This window comes from Pan paniscus, chromosome 5 (genome assembly GCF_029289425.2).
Source record: "Pan paniscus chromosome 5, NHGRI_mPanPan1-v2.0_pri, whole genome shotgun sequence".
Classification (NCBI taxonomy): Eukaryota; Metazoa; Chordata; class Mammalia; order Primates; family Hominidae; genus Pan; species Pan paniscus.
In genome coordinates, this window is record NC_073254.2 from 117,765,058 (window position 1) to 117,778,431 (window position 13,374).

Below are 13,374 nucleotides of genomic sequence, written 5' to 3' on the forward strand. Positions count from 1 at the left end.
GAATGCAAATAAGTTTAAAAAAATGATGTACATACCATGGAAAATTTTATAAGGAAACATTTAAAATGTGAAGATAACTTGGTGATAATATTGGAGAGAAATTACAACCTTATTATATGCATAATTAGTTCTTCATAGGTCTGCAGATTATATTGTGTTGTAGAGGGTCCAATGTTGCAAAATGAGGAAAAGGTTAGGTGCATTTTATCATTTTAAGGGCCATGATGAGATAAAACATGGGAAGCTGTTGTGCTGGCTCTTTTTATGTTGATCATTGGCAGTTACCAAGCTGACTATCTGACATGAGCTGAAAACCTATGTTGAAAAAATGTCCAGTTCCATTTTCTGTAGCTTCAACTCATCTTTAAAAAATGAAGTGATTTAGAACACATGTCACGCACTCCTGGGCCAGCCAGCTTCCCTTTCTCTCCTTGTATGTAATATCTTTTTTTCCCCTTTCTAGCAAGTACTTTCAAAAGAACTCTGTACATTTTAACATAAAAAATAAATTATGTTGGGCCATTTTGGAAAAAAAATACTTATTTGGCTAAATTTAACATTTCAAACAAATAAAAAATTCAAGCAGAAAATAATTGAGGACTGCTTCAATTTCCTGGAGGTGGTATAATCAGTAACAATTTAGTGAACTAGAGTCAATCAGGATTATGAAAGTCAAAGAGAAAAAGAGTGATATTAAGAAAAAGGACTGAGGAAGGGTAACTAGATAAGGAAGAAGGGCATGAAATATGAAAAAAAAAAACCTTTCTTTTTTTTCTTTACCTGAAGAAACAGCAAAAATTAAGATGAGTACTTGAAGATTACATATATGACACATTGTAATTTGTCACCTCAGAAAGAATACTTTCTTGTATTGGCAATAAAATATCAAGCCCCTCTATAATGAGGTCAAGAATTTCAGCAGACACAATAGGGAAAGGAGATGGAGGGCAAGTAATACAGGAAAGAAGAGAAGAATTGAGTAGCAAGCAGTCAATAAAGTGACAGGGATTAGAAATGGAGAGAAGTCTTAGAGACCATTAAGCAATAGATCCTCTTAAAAGCAGCATAGAAGAGATCATGAAAGGAAAAAGCAGAAAAAAGAAGTTGTATGATGACCCTATATCATTTTCTAGGGCAGGAGTTGATAAACCTTTCTTGTAAAAGTTCAGATAGTATATATTCAGGGTTTGTGGGCCACATAATTGCCTGTGGCATATTCTTTTGTTTCTTTATTTCAGATTTTTTAAAATGTAAAAACCATTTTTTCACTTAGGGCCATATGAAAACAGGTTATGGGCTGGATTTTACTCACTGGCCATAGTTTACTGACACCAGTAGGGAGTGGGAGCTATGGAGAAATGAGGAGTCAGGGAGGAAGCAGCCATTCAGATGTAGGCCTGCAAGTGCTGTGCTGAGTTATACCCACATTACACTAGTACAATTCAGAGATGAAAGGTCTGGATTATTATTATTTCCAGGTAGCACCATTCTGGAGGCACATCTACCATTATGGAAAAGATTCGTTTTAGTACCCAGGCAAGGCATGGTACATAATTGCAAAGAATGGGCTGCACTTTACAACTGGATGGTGTATCTAAAACATATTAATAACAACAGACCTAAACTGTGTTGCAGAATCCATCCTCTCACCAGAATACCAACTTTATTTCAATGAAAGACTGAGTGGTTCAGGGTGTTGTGCTGCCTTAACAGGGAAATTTGAGGCCTTATTCTGATGAGCACCCCTTAAGCAGTCTCCTTCAGTTACTAGTTTCTCTCTCCACTCTTCACAGCCAACCTTCCTGAAATGGTCTTTCTTATCTTCATTTTTGTGCTCATCTACTCCTCAGCCAACACTTGTAGCAATCTGGTTTTGTGATGCCCTTCCACGTATCTCTGCCATCGTGTCACCCCCACACTCTCTACTTAATCTCTCAATGCAACAGAGACTTTTCAGTTCTTGTGTTACTTGAATCATCAATTATGAACTTGTAACTACTCATATAAAACCTTTGATAATTAAAATCAGATTTCTAATATTCATTTATTCATTCATAATATTCCTTTGCTGACATTACTAGTTTCAATTCTGGCTGTTTTGGTTCTAGACTACAAACTAAATACAACAAACCCCATAAGAATGCAAATAGCCATGATTCCTCTCCCAAAGCTCTTTGATTGTGCCTCCCCAGCATTCCTTCCTGACTAATTCCATCTTGTATTCCAAAATTGACTCTGGCACTAAATCCTAAGAGGAGATTTTTTTTAACCTACTACCAAAGTGAATTAGGCCACTTTTCCTCTGCACTCCCATGAAACAGTTGTGCCTTCGCTGCCATTTGAATGAGTAAACACATGAATTAATCAATGGGTTAATGCTTAGCAATTTGTGGGAGCTCTCAACTTGAGAATAATATGCTTAAGGACAGGGATTATGCCTTACTCCTAGTCCCTCTTGCAACCCATGCCAAGAAACCTGGCATTTTAAAATACCATATTAGTATTTGTTTAATGAGAAAATTTTAGAATGCATATATAAATGTAGCTACTCATTTTTCTTCACTTTTCTATTCTAAAGTCCAAAAATCTGTTTAGTCCTTACTTGCTACAAACCTGTATTCTAATAAATATTGTTCTCACTTGGAAAATAAACTCCCATTTCTTTACCAATAATTTTAAGGGCAAAAAAATAAAAAATAATAAAAATAAAAGGATTATGTAATAAGAAGCCCCAGATAGAATGGCTTAAGTAGGATGAGGCTTATTCTTTCACATCAGTAAAAGAGTTGGTCCACAGCCAGTATGATGTCTCACAGATGAAGAGGCTCTTTCTGCCATCTCTTCCACATGGCTCACCACCTATTCTGCACACCGCCTGGTGGGAGGAGGCAAAAAGAAAGGAGGTGTATAGATGCCCATTCCCTTGCAGACACAGCCAGAAAGTTGTACATATGTGCTCAGATTAAATGTGGAGGTTATCTTTCTAGAAGAAGGAAGAATAGCTGTAAGGAGACAACAGTCTCCTCCAAACACTAATTTAAAAACAAAATATTTTAAGCAAAATGTAAAAAATATCTGAATTTTCTAATTAGTGTTTGAGATATAGTATAAACAAAAGAAAAATACTATTATAAAATAAAGGGATTTTTGAAGCTGAAGAACAAATTTTGAGATTTCAGTCTTTTATGAGCATAATTAAAACAATTGTTCAATAGAGTAGGAAACTCATCTTATTTGCCATTATTTGTCAAAATTTACCACAGTAAATGCTAGAGACTCAATGTCCTTAAGTTTGCACAGAGTATTATTTATACAGGCTAATTTCATCATTTCTATAAAATATCAGAAATGAAGGCATCTAAAACTATAAAATTATTTTTCTATCTGATTCCACCATTATTATTGTTTTCAATGAAAAATAATTTTAGTATTATAAAACTACCTGCAGATGGCCATGGTATTCTTTTGTTAAAGACTTGCAGGATTCTGATAATGTAAGATAATATTTATTACATTTTTGTCCTTGTACATTTTTCAGAGCATATTTCTTGAGAAATTCTAATAAGACTTTTAAATATCATTATAGTTCTAAAGACTTGTATACAAATTTAATGAGCTTCTGCCTAAAATTATGCTAAAAAGTAGATATTTGAGAATAATTTGAAGAAAATTTTGACTTAATGTTATATTTTCTGAAGTACAATATTCTAATGACAAAGATTTTTAAGACCTTGTACTAGATTTTTGTGAACACAGCAAGGTATTACATCATGATGTCTGGAGTAAGTGGCCTAGGAGAAGAAGTAAAAGCTAGAAAAGAGATGACTTTTTATTAGATTAGGTAGGCAGAAATAATAGAACCAATTTTAACAGATGCTCAAAGCTCCAAAGATGTGAATGAGACAAGTTACAGGAATATAGATTTTTAAGAAAGTGTATTTTCTGCTTTAATTTTTGATTCAGAAATTAATTTTGGAAAAAAGCAGTGTTGAATCTGCACATGCTTTATTTTACCTGTAAAACAATAGGGCCGAGTTGACAATGTAAATCTCGTAGAAGGTATCAGGACCCTTCCACTCTTGGAGATCATGTTTGTGAGCCAGGACTGTGTGGATGGTCACAGCAGAGGCCATGGGGCCAGGGTAGGGACAATGGAGAGACAAATTCAGCCTGCAAGTTTAACAAAAAAAGAAAATGTTTATTTTTTTTAATTGGACTTTAATTTTTGGAGAAGTTTTAGGTTCATAGCTAAATTGAGTGTAAGGTGCAGAGATTTCCCACATACCCTTCTCAGAACACATGCATAGCTGCTGCCACCTCCAGTCCCTTATCAGTGTCCTCTACCAGAGTGGTACTTTTGTTAGAAGTTATAAACTTACATTGATGTTTGATCATTTTAATATGGCCTTTTAGGTTAAAAATGTTAAAATTAAAATAAATGTTGCTATCACCTGGTTTATTAGAAAAAATGTAGGCTTTAGGGTTACACGAGTGTAAATTCAAATCCTGGGTCTGTAACTCCCGACTGTGCCATCATTAACATTTTAATCTTTTTAAAAATCTATGAAGTAAGTATTATGAAAGTTACTTCGCAGGATTGTTCTTAGAATTAAATGAGATTATGGAGACAAAGCACCTGTCACCCTGTGTTTGACATGTGGTAAGCATTCAGTGCATAACTTGATAGCTAGCCAGATTTTGTTCCTACCTATAATGTGTTAAGCTTTTATTACATGGAAAATAAACTATGCTGACTTCTCCTTTCTCAATAACACTAGATAACTAAAGCAGTATAGTACAGATTATTAATAATTCTTTGTTATAATATAATGGGAATCATGTCTATGTCACTGGTCTCCAAAGAAGGGCTTACCCCACGATAGTTTATACAAACAGGTGCATTGGTATGTGGGGAAAAACATGAGAACTTCCATTTTTTTTTATCTTTTAAAATTTAAAATTTTTGAATCTATTGAAATTATAGTATATCTGTACATGTTTCATTTATAAATAAATAAATATACACACATCGTGGGTGTATGTATAAACTTTTTTGAAGACTCATGAACAAAATGTTTGAGCCAATAGGTATACTCAGTGAGCATTCATAAAGTAGATGTCACAGTGTTTTTATTGGGTGTCTGCTACATGAACAGGACTAGGTATTAAATCTTTAAAGGCAAATCAGATATGGATATGGATTTTTACTTTAAAAAGCTTAAAGTCTAAAAGCGATATTAGCACATACTAATAAAAAACTATATTACTAGGCAGAAAGCCATTCTATTAAGAACACACAATTAAACAAAATCATTTTTAGCTTGTGGGAGATAATATTTGAACTAAGACTAAACGTGGAAACACTGCAAACAGAAGCATGGCAATGAGAAAAATATTTTTGTCCAGAGGAAAGTGTCTTGAATGTTTGACTGAGAAGTCCAAACTTCATTCTATACCAAGAGATTTTTTTTTTTTCGAGACAGGGTCTTGTTCTGTCACCCAGGCTGGAGTGCAGTGGCGTGATCATGGCTCACTGCAGCCCCGACCTCTTGGGCCCAAGCAATCCTCCCGTCTTAGCTTTCTGTATGTCACCATATCCATCTTTTTTAATTTATTTTTCGAAGAGATGGAATCTCACTATGTTGCTTAGGCTACCAATAGATTTTTAAAAGAATTTTAAGCAGAAAATTTGAGTTATGTTTGAATACCATTAATTTATTATTTTGTCCATTCATTTATGAAACTCTTATTTGTCAAGTACTATGGTCATGCCCAATGCTAAGCATGCAAAATACAAACATAAATTACATGCTGTTCATTTTCTCAAAAGACTCATAATCTAGTGCAATAGTCATGTAAACATACTCACTTCATTTTATGAATGTACCACAGAGTTATTTATTAAAAAAAAAAAAATGTGATGGTGACAATGCAGGGAATGCTTATTCTGCCCAGATGTGTTTTAAAGGCTTCACTGAATCAAGAGAGAAGTCAGAAAACATAACAGTCCAAGATAGAAATTGAGTTACGCTGCAGCCTTTTTTTGTGTGGCTGGAGGCTGGAGGAACAGTGATGGAGAAAAGGCTAGACAGTTCAGTTGAGCCCAGGTCCATGGGACCATGTATCCCCAAAAAAGGCATTTGCCCTTTGTCTTATAGTTCATGCAGATTAGAGGTTTTTAAGAGGGATGTGATGCAATCACTTTTGTTATGTAGAAAGATGATTTAGGTAGTAGGTTGAGGAAAGGAAAAAGGGGACAAAGATGGGAGGCAAAAGAGAACAGACACAACACAACTATAGTTCAGGAAGATGAAGAAATTGGGACCTAAGTAACTACAGTGAAGATAAAGACAAAAATATAATATTAAATCATATTTGGGAGGAAGAGTCTTAGCTAAATCTGATACAGGTGTTTAGGGAGAAGGACATGTTCAGAATGATGGAGATGTTTGGTGACATGGAGGGTGATGGTATCAGTCAGCTAGGGGTGTCTTAACAGGATACCAGAGTCAGAGTTGCTTAAAAAACAGAAATTTATTTCCTTCCAGTCTGGAGGCTGAATGTCCAAGATTAAGGTGCTGGTAGGGTTGGTTTCTTCTGAGCCTCTCCCTGGCTTGCAGATGGCTGCCCTCACACTGTGTCCTCACATGGCCACTCCCCTGTGTGCACACAGCTCTGGTATCTCTTCCTCTTCTTATAAGGACACCCATTGTATTGGATTAGAGCTCCACCTTTATGACCTCATTTAATCTTAATTATCTCTTTAAAAGTAATTGAAGGGCTTTTAAGAGCACTGTCTTCAAATACAGTCATACTGAGTATAAGGGCTTCAACATGCAAATTCTGGGGGAATATAGTTCCAAACAGTGATGCAGTATCTTAAAGATGAGGGAAAGTTTAGTGGTGTGGTACAGTTAATTAATTATATGTTTGACAGAGTAACCAATATTTCTGTGAAATAACTGAAATTAAGAGGAAAGAAAGATACTTAAACATTTCATAATTAGAATGGGAAGTTATATCATTATCCATGTTTTCAGGCATTGAGACCCACAGAATTGAAGATAACAGAGAGAAACTTAGAAATAAGGAAAATAATATTATAATGTGGGCATTGTGTTATAAACACAGATTTGTAATATAACAAACATAACATAAATTCATAATTCTGCTACAAATATATAACTACAGCATGCTGCCCACAATGTAACTCATTATCTTCCATATTTTAAGTGCTTACCTGTTATATTCAAGCCTATGATTCTCAATACATAATATGTAGCTATAACATTAATTAGAAGGTGTGCATGTGTGTATTTGTATATACATATATACACACAAGCACATATATATATGTGTGTTTCTGTTTGTATTTATTTGTATATTTGGAGGTACATTAGTAAATGTATAGATGGTTATTGAATAAGATTGTCCAGACATATGTGTTTTGTAAAAGAGAGGAGGAACAACAGTATATAAAAGCCAAGTAGACTATATTGATATGAAAACAGTGTGTAGGTTGAAATGTGAGAGAGGAAAAGATATGGACATGTGTCTGGAGGCTATTGCAGAAATTCTGTAATGAAAGCTGAATATAGGCACTACCATGGTTGATGGAAAAAGGGGAGAATAGGACAGACTTATTCACTTAATAAGTATTTACTGAGTGCCTAGTGGAGTCTAGGCTATGTGCTAGACCCTGGAGACTCAACCAAAAACAAGATGTCCCTACCCTCATAAAGCTGATATCTTAGTGAGAAATAATATAATTAAACCAACAATTAATGGTAAAAATAACTTCTACAACCATGTGGTTGACAGCAAAAAGAACAGAAGCTCTTAAACTACTGTTGGGAGTGTAGGAAAGGTTTTTCCCCCCCCCCCAGAGGAAAGGGCATTTAATCTGAGATTCAAAATAAATATAACTTACCTTGACAAAGTAATTTACAAGATAGGAGGAGTGGATGGTTTAGTAAGGAAGATACTATACAAAGGACCAAAAGATTGCAAAGACTGTGGGGCATTGAAGAAATAAAAGGCTCGTGAATATGGCCAAAGTGGCCGCAAGGGGAAGATGAGTCTGAAAAGTTGAGACAGAAGGAATATACATAGAGAAATAAAAACTAAGAGAATATGCCATTGAAGAATCCAACATAAAATGTCATTGACTATGGGCAATCCTTTTGAGCAAACAACAAAATAACATTGCTGCATAAAAAAAAAAGTAGCAAAGATGCTGTTGTTCTTAATGAGGACAGTTCCAGAAGTTAGGGCTAGAAGCTACTCTGTAGTGGACTGATAAATAAGTGGATATTGAGGCAGTAGAGGCATTGAATAGAGACCTATTATAGAAGCCTAATTAATCCATTTATTGTTGACATACTGAAAATATTATAGATAGATTTCAGAGTTCAAGATACCTAGAAATTTGAGCACTGGTGATGCTATAGTACAAACAATGGAAACCAAAAAATAGTGTAATTATCTCTTCGAGATGTTGAGATGCAATTATGAACAGCCTGGAATTCTATTCCAGGGAAATAGTATCTTTTAGGGATGAAGGTGACATGAATTTATTTTCAATCAAAGAAAAACTGAAAGCCTTCATCATCAGCAGATTTATACTGCAGGAAATACCAAAGATTCATGCGACAAGAAATACCAAAGATTTATGCTACAAGAAATACCAAAAGAAATTATTGCAGATGAAAAATTTTAAAGTTATGTGAAGCATAGGATGAGACTATATTTTTTCAGAGAGGACTTACCTTTGCTTCTGTCAGGCAGCCAGAGAAACTTGCAATCTGGGATCACCTTAACCCAAGCTCAAGGATCAAGATGATTCAAAGTTGGGCATCAGTCCCTGAGAGAGCAAGCTACTTGTAATTCACCCTGACTCCTATCAAAAGAGCTGCTCATCTCCTTAGACTTTCAGCCAAATTTTCAGGAACCGCAGATGTCCCTAAGGAAAAAGTAGGCTCAATTGCCAAGCTTACTTGTCTAGGTTTCAGCTTCTCCCAGATCTTGGCCTTCAGAGCTCTCCAAAGCATTCAAGTATTTGAATATTTATCCAGTTTTTTTAGTGTCTTTAGCAGGAGTGTTAGTAGGAATTATTTAATCTACCATTACCAGAAATAGAAGTCTGAAGTTTGTGCTATGTAAATAACCAAGTAACCAAACTTCAAAATGTAAATTACTTTAACACAGTCACATAAAACAAGTAGGACCATTACACTGATGTTGTCCTTGGATATGTGCTTTTGCCAGAAGTACACCAATATATAGTCTGAATGGGGAGCCATTTGTTTCAAGAGTGAAGCAAAATCCTGCCTTGCCTAATGGTCAGAATTTCCTTCTATTGGATTCTCAACTTCTATGTAAGGTATTGTCTTGTAAAGACAACAGAAAAAGAACACATACTGAAGAGAGTCCACATGCATACATTGTAACATCAACATTTTTATCAGTTCCATATGGTAAGCTGCCACCAAGAAGAGAAACATTTGTATTGATTTTTTTTCTGATTAAAAAAGTAAATATTTAGACAATAGAGAAAAATATAAAGAGTAAAAATATTCCCTATGATCTTACCACTTGTATATAATTACTATGAACATTTTGTTACATATTGTTCCATTCCTGAATTATATGTTACATCTATGCTATACATTATATTTAGTAAACATGTTTAAAGTTTTCAAATAAAAATGTAACCATGCTGCAGATACTCTTTCCTACCTGTTCTTTTTTTTTCTTAATACATTGGTGATTTTTCTATCTTAGTTAATTTGTATTAATTCATTTCTTTTAATAATTGTTTAATATTCTATATTTTAAAAATTATTTATTGATGGTATTCAAGTAGTTTCTATGTCCTTTGATTTTTCTCTCAACATGTATTCCTTAACATATTCTCTTCTCCAATTCCTGCTGGTGGAACTTGGGGATGTCAAAACAGTGCAAAGGTGCAGTCTCCAGTAGGAATGGACAAAAGAGGGAAATTGTGACAATTCACGTGTGAGAGAAAGTCACAGTTCTACCTAGGCTTTATTTATTTTTTCTTTCCTTTTGGATTTATTGAAGTGGTCTAAAGTTAGCTGGGGTATTGTAAATCCCACATTCCCTCTTTACTCACCCAGCTTCTCTTACTGAAGAACACCAAGGTAAAATACAAGCTTCATACAAACTGTGCATCAGATGAAGTAAAAGTAAACAATGGGCCACCCTTCTGGGAGACAGCCTCCTCTAGGAACTGTCTTTGCTTTATGTCCTACTGTGTAGACCTTGGGAATTTCTGAGTTCTGTTGGGGAAACCTAACTACTCAGTTTGTAAGTTCTTCTCCTTTGTTAATGTTGACTAACAGGCCAGTCAACAACAATCAGTTTTTCTTTTAATCTAAGTCATTCTCCTTCACAACTTCCAGAAAAGAAAAATTAATGTTTGTTGACCATTGACAGCTTCTGTATTTTAGCAATACCAAGTATTTTTTAAAAGTCGTTTTTGTATTTTTTTCATTTTTAAATTTGCTTTTTAATTTTTTCATCATGTCAGTGATATTTTACAGGGAATGTGTAGACTCAATCATTATTGAAATGGAATGTTGACCCTTTAAGGTTTAATGGGGAGAAAGAAGATGAAAATATTTAATATCCTTGTTAAACATGGGCTGGCATCATGGGATGTTGCTGATGGAGGTGTTTCACATTTTAATCATGCCAAAGAACCACCAAACTCCTGGGTTGGTGTAAGGACTGGAACACTAGACAAAGATGTAAATGTGTATAAAGAAAAGGTAATAATATTTTGGGAACATGCTCTCTTGACTTCGCTTGGTGTAGAACAGACTCAGTAATTGAATTACCCTGTGGATAGAATTGTGATGTTGTAATAAGGTCCTTTGCTCTTTTAGATACTAACGATTTATTGATGTTTTCAAAAGAACCTTTTTTTAACTGTCTTCTTGGATGAAACAAATATTATAATCAATTTTTTTAAGAGCTTGACTTTCTGATTTTGTTACCTTAAAAGTTCTTTCTCTGTGTTTGGATAGAATTTCAGTTGCTGCTGGCTGGCAGCCATTCTTGAAGTAGAGAAGAGAGTTGTGCTGGCAGGCGAATGAATTTGTCCTACATGTCCTCTCCAGCAGAATGTCATGTGGGGTCAACTTCTAGTCCCAAGTTTGATATCATCTGATGAATTCCTCTGTACAGATATTCTGATTCTTCCATGTTATTGTATGGAGCTGCTTCATAGATCTTTGGTTATGTGGACATTTGTATATCTACCATTTTTCTATGCCCAAACAGATTCTGGATGAATCTGTTTTTAAAAAACTATCTGGGATCACCAATTAAATGATTTTCCTGATGCTAGGGTCAGTGATTGTTCGAGCTCAGTAGAAGCTGTGGTGCCTTGCCTAGGTCCCCCTTCCTGGGTTGTTGCACTTATTCCTCAGCTGCTGGCAATGCTGTTTGCAAATGTATCAGAGCTCCCATCCACCCACCTCCTAACTCCTCATCTCTCCACCCACTGCGCCCTAAAATTTGCCCTTAGCTATTAGGAGCAAACTAGCCAAGGAGGCTGTGACACTTCTTTCCTCCTTCAGGAATGGTATGTAAACAATGCCTGGAATATACAGGGCTATAGAAGTCTAGCTTTCTTGCCTCAAAAGGGAACAACACTCCAGTGGGATTTATATTTCAGACTCCCTACAATACAAATGGATCAGCCCAAGACTACACTTTACCCGAGACCACATTCTTGATCACCTCTTTCTTCTTCCCTATCCTGCTTTATGCTCACTCTTAGAGGCACTCCTGAAAACATCTTCCTCAATAAAGCTCTAAAAACCCTGGATCAGGCTTTGTTTCTAGGGAAACTGGCTTAAAATTCTACCAAAAGTGGTCTTAGAAAGCAGACCTCAAGAATGGCATCCTGAAGTTAGAAACTTGAGAGCTGGCTTATACCAATGACTTATCACTGGTGGTAGCTTCTGACATGCAGCCACAGTGCAATTGCTAAGGTTATCACTGAGGTCAACTTGGATGGGATATGGGCAGAAGAAGATGCACTGGTTTGTGCAAAATCTCTGGTGTTGGAGAGGTACAAGAGAAATATAAATTTGAAGGTCTGTGGAATTCAGAGGCTATTTCTGAATGCCATTGATGTTTCAAAGAGATGAAATAACAGGCTCAGGGCAATCAATCACCAATTTAAAGCCAAGTATGAAAGTCAGAGGGCCTCTTTGGCAGCTTGTAAACAGACCTTCAGTTCCTACAGCTGGAGGGCAGATGAACTAAAGAACAGGCATAGGACTTAATTATAAAAGTCACAGAACTAAAGAGAAAGCATAATTCCCAGCCATGGAAAGTCTTATATGCCAAACTCAGAGTCCTGAAAAGTAAAGAAAAGGGCACTGAAACTTGGGATAGGGTTATCTGGGTATATATAGAGTAAATCTTCACTTAATGTTATTGATATTTTTTTGGAAATGGTGATTTTGAATAAAATGACACATAATGAAACAAATTTTACCATAGACTAATTTATATAAACAAGAGTTAAGTTCCTATGGAATATTTCTGGTCAAAAAAAATCACCAAACTTCTAAATAAAGACCCCAAACACTCCTAATATTAAACACTGACTTAAGTGTGAGCAGTACACACACTTAAGAAAGATTAATAAAAACACATAAGATAATTCTTTACCCATTTTTTTTTTTGGTGAATCAGTGAGTGATGGTGATCATGGTGCAGGTGGGTTAAGTGAAGGAATAAATGTTTGCAAAGCAAAAATTGTAAGAGCACCTCTTGCCAGCACACAGTTCAAATGCAAATAAATATTGTGGGCTCAATGGGCACTTTCTCCCTGCATCATTTATTGTTGTGCATTTGTGTGATTATCATAGACTTGAAGAATTTTTATTTGATAGTAATTTGTGTTCCATTCATTCATTTATTTTCCAACCCACTTGTTCCAGTTCATGGTCAAGGGTGTTAGGAGCCTATGATGGCAGTTGAGGGCAGAAGTAAGAACCAGCCCGGGACAGGGCTCCATCCCATCATTGCAGGGCATACTCACACATACACCCATGCACACTCAGACTGGGACAATGTGGACATTCCACTTCACCTCATGTGTACATCTTTGGGTTGTTGGAGGAAATTGGAGTATCTAGAGGAAATTCATGCAGACATGGAGACAGTGTACAAACTACACAAACAGTGGCTCTGGCCAGAATGCCAGAATGGATTGCTTTTCTTATCAATGTTACAATACAATGACATCGAATGAAACAATGTTATTTGAGGATCTGCTGTACATGTAATCCTTGGACTCCCAGATTCCCCTGGAACTTTTGGGTTTGTACA

The 13,374-nt window shown here is 35.6% G+C and overlaps 1 long non-coding RNA gene across 13 annotated transcripts in view; it reads left to right on the forward strand.

The window, feature by feature from the left end:
* LOC100992117 (uncharacterized) overlaps nucleotides 1-13,374 on the forward strand; it is an 843,804-nt gene that overhangs the window by 97,045 nt on the left and 733,385 nt on the right. The window lies entirely within an intron of this gene.